Source organism: Lissotriton helveticus, chromosome 6 (assembly GCF_964261635.1).
Source record: "Lissotriton helveticus chromosome 6, aLisHel1.1, whole genome shotgun sequence".
In the NCBI taxonomy this organism is placed as follows: domain Eukaryota; kingdom Metazoa; phylum Chordata; class Amphibia; order Caudata; family Salamandridae; genus Lissotriton; species Lissotriton helveticus.
Window position 1 is genome coordinate 460,828,582 of NC_136067.1, and position 4,014 is coordinate 460,832,595.

The 4,014-nt window shown below is 41.0% G+C and overlaps 1 long non-coding RNA gene across 1 annotated transcript; it reads left to right on the plus strand.

Moving 5' to 3' along the window:
- The first annotated feature begins 628 nt into the window (after positions 1-628).
- LOC144761405 (uncharacterized) lies at positions 629-2,294 on the plus strand. Its single transcript, XR_013595705.1, has 3 exons — positions 629-723; positions 844-930; positions 1,763-2,294. It is a non-coding gene; the product is annotated as an uncharacterized LOC144761405 (long non-coding RNA).
- The last annotated feature ends 1,720 nt before the right edge of the window (positions 2,295-4,014 follow it).

The window sequence follows — 4,014 nt, forward strand, 5'->3', positions numbered from 1 at the left end:
GGCCTTTCCCTGCGATGTAACATCGTTGATTCTTTCCCCTAAGATGGCCGCCAGGCATAGTCCTATGTTTGTGTTCAAAGAGTGACTGACCTTTCATTGGTGGATGCGGTATTTAAAGGCGCATATCCTGCTCGCGTATTTCTATCTTTGATCTTTGACGCGAGACGTACCCGAGAGGACGACCGACATGATTTACCTGAACCATGTTTTTATGAGGTAAGAATCGGTAACTCAAACTATATACTGCAGTTGCCAATTAGTGAGTCAAGCGCGACTCGTTAATGGACCTACATTGATTCCCATGGGTTGCAGGCATTACTAGCCGACACGGTGAAATTGGCTCGGGTTACGGGGTGGGCCCAGACACATGACTAACTTCCTATTGTGATACGTTTAAATAACTTGGAACTGCGACTATGGTGTCGATAAATGCGGGTGGATTTCGGGTATATTGTTGTACCTTGTAGATCAATGGATATTACAGCCGTATTGTAAAATACTACATCTCGGTTGCTGTAGTGAGGTAGTCAAACATGTTCTCTTTTGAGATATTGCGCTCCGTAATTATGATACATCTTGTGTTCTTTATACAATTCTTGACAGCTGAACTCTACCCATTCATATGGTTGGAAGAGCCAAAACTCTTGTAATCTGAAAATGAGCATCATACTTCGTATTGACTATTGGAAGAAGACTTAGAATATTTGATCATTACAATAAAAGGTCAGTACGTAATCCACCTTCCATGGAGGGCTCAGCACGTGTGGTGTTGGCATTTTTAAGCCCGTAAGGCTTTTTTCAATTTGCTTAACAGTGGGATATATGTCTATCTTTCACTTACAGTCCATGGGATGTATTCTCCAGCTTGTCGTCATCTTTATGAACATTATCTCTTAGGATTATTTGAAAACGCTCGTATTATTAGATTTGGTAAGAAACTTTTCTCACTATGTTAGTAACTATGGATATGCATTATCTATGATATCCATCTGTTTGAGGTAACTTTTATTCCACTTATAGGTAACTGACTTAGTGTTGAGGAGACAAGCAGGTGCCTCACTATATTTAGACTCCACCACATCTTTTTCTGAACCTGACGTTGGAGATAGGACTCCATGATTTATGTGAGTTGTTCCCTATGTTGAAGCTAAATTAATTGCCACAGGGTGCCATGTAGGCTCTTCATTGCAAAAAACACAGTTGATGGACAGAATGTAGAACAATGTCATACATTCACCCCAGTACAAGGATCTGCGCCTAAATCCATCGTTTTTTTGCACTCCACACCACCCTGGGTTAGACACTGGCTATATGCAAATCAGCTCTGACCCTGTGCCTCATGGGAACAGTCCAGTCCGAACTACCAAGCCATGTCTTTCCCAGACCGGAATCAAGCATCCAAGGACCGGTTTCTGGCTATCAGCCTTCATTCAGCCTGGATAGCTTGACTCCAGTGGTGTGGAGAGCCTGGGACTCACGTCTGAGCATGCCCAGCCCACTCGGGGTGAAAATTGCAAAAAACACATGTCTACTATAAATTCCTTGTAGTTGTTGCTATTAAATTGTAGAGAAAATTATATGTTCTTTTTCCCACTTCCTCCTTCTCCCCCCTTTTTTCGTGAATTTTCCCTCAATGTTGCATACATATGTTAGTTGGTCACACTTTGAGGACTATGTTGGATAGCTATAGGAAATGATACTGTGTAGCCTTTTTGTCTCTTTTAAGTACAATATTGGTGACATATACTTTGTACACTTTTAGGTCCCCTGGGAATTGTATGTCTGCATCTGGAGAGGTCCTGAGGAAGGTGGCTTGTTCCACCGAAACGCGCGTCGACCATTCTAGTGCGGAATCTCATTTTATGTCCTGAGATTCACTCATTGATAAAGCATTGTCTTTGTCAATTAAATCCCATCCTTGTTCAGATTTTGTCTAAGTGTTGATATATGTGAGTATGATTGGTGTGAGAGTGGTACGATTCCAGGGACTGTGTATATATAATTGTGATAAATTGTAAAATAACTTTTTGATGAATATTGTTTGTTCTTTGATAATTGTTTTTTCTTCTCTTTTAATGTACATATTTGATGTAGATATTGTCTATTTATATAAATCACTCAATAATGTGTTTATGAAATTTAAAATATTTTAGATTTTTGGGTGTTACAAAACATGAGATGCAATATACTGCTTTGAAAAAAAGAAAAAGAATGAGATACATATGAAATGGTCTGAAAAAAAGAAAAAGGAAAATAGAACCTCTGCAAATAATAAATAATGAAATGAACTTTTTGTGTCTGTCACTAATGTACTTTTGAGACAAAATATAAAAAGAAGGAAAATGAATTATATCATGAGTAAATAAGTATGGTCTAAGAGGGAATATTAGTTGTTGGATAGATTAAGTAACAATGGATATTTTTGGAATCTAAAGCAAGAATGCAGGGATTTGGACTTAGGGTTTGATAACGGTCGGGATGGGTAAACTATGACTAGCTACTATTAACATATGCGGGCTGAATGATGGAATATAAAGGCAGAGAGTGGCATTAGAGCTTCAAATGCTTTTTGCGGATATTGTATGTTTGCAAGTGACCCACATAAAAGTTGCGCAGAGACATTTGTAAGATTCCCTGAGGTATTTCTCAAGCCGTACACATTCGTTGTGTGGCTATTCTTGCTTGAAGCATTGGTATACAAATTAATCAAAAACGGGTGGACAAGCATAGCAGGTGGGTCATTGTAGAATGCCAGTCTTCCACTGGTTGTAAATACACATTGTGCTTGGTGTATGGATGTATAGCAGAGGAGCCAGGCCTATTTAACTGGCTTTCTAGTGCTTTGGTTCTTTGGCCCCTCCACATCATAATGTGTGGAGACATGAACATTAACCTCCCAGGTAACAGGTCCATAGATGAGCATTGCATATAACAGGGAGGAAACCCAAAGTACTTCAATCACTGAAATGTTTATGCTGGGATCATGGTCTAGTTGATATGTGGCATATTAAAAGACCCACTGAACATTGGTATACATATTATTAAGCACCACACCTATCTCATTCCCGGCTAGACTACTTTTATGTGTCTCATGCCTTAATACAGGCTTGTAAAATAGAAAGACACCCTCTGTTTTTTGTCAGACGATAATCCATTAATGTTGGAGATACAGGGAGACAGGTTCAAACGGAAGATCTCCTGAAGTTTTGAATGGTATTTTCTAATGAATGAGGAATAATGAAAGCATATGAATAACTGGATCCATATGTTTTTAATGGATCATTTAGGGAGTACCTCAATATGTGTGGTCTGGGATTCTTTGAAGGCTTTTATATGGGGGAACATTACAGTTCTCTCTGAATTGTGGGTAGGAGGAAAAAAGATACTGTGGGAGAAACAGATAACATTGGCTTCGGCAGAAGAAAAGTTAGCTAGTGAGGTGGGAGAGGCCCAATTGGTATAAGCAGTTGCAAAGGCAGCACTTACAGAAATATTTGCAAAACAAAGCAGCAGATAAACTTACAGTATGGAGGGTAAGAGCCTATGAATGTAGTGAGCATATAGGACATCATTTAGCCATGAGAACCAATCAATCAATCAATCACGGGGGTGCTGCTACTGCTCGAATAGCCAGGTCTTGAGTAGCCTCCTGAAGGTTAGTAGGTCCTAGGTCTGCCGTAGGAGGATGGGGAGGGTGTTCCAGGTCTTGGCGGCGAGGTGGGAGAACGATCTGCCACCGGTGGTCGCTCTTCGGATGCGGGGGACGGTGGAGAGGTCGGCGGAGCGGAGCTGGAGGTCTGGGGTGTAGAAGGTGAGTTGCCTGTTGAGATATGCTGTTCTGGTATTGTGGAGTGCCCTGTGTGCGTGGGTGAGGAGCTTGAAGGTGATCATCTTGTTGATGGGAAGCCAGTTCAGTTCTCTCAGGTGGGGTGTGATGTGGCTGTGGTGAGGGATGTTGAGGATCAGGTGTGCAGAGGCATTCCGTATACGTTGTAGTCGTTTCAGGAGTTTGGC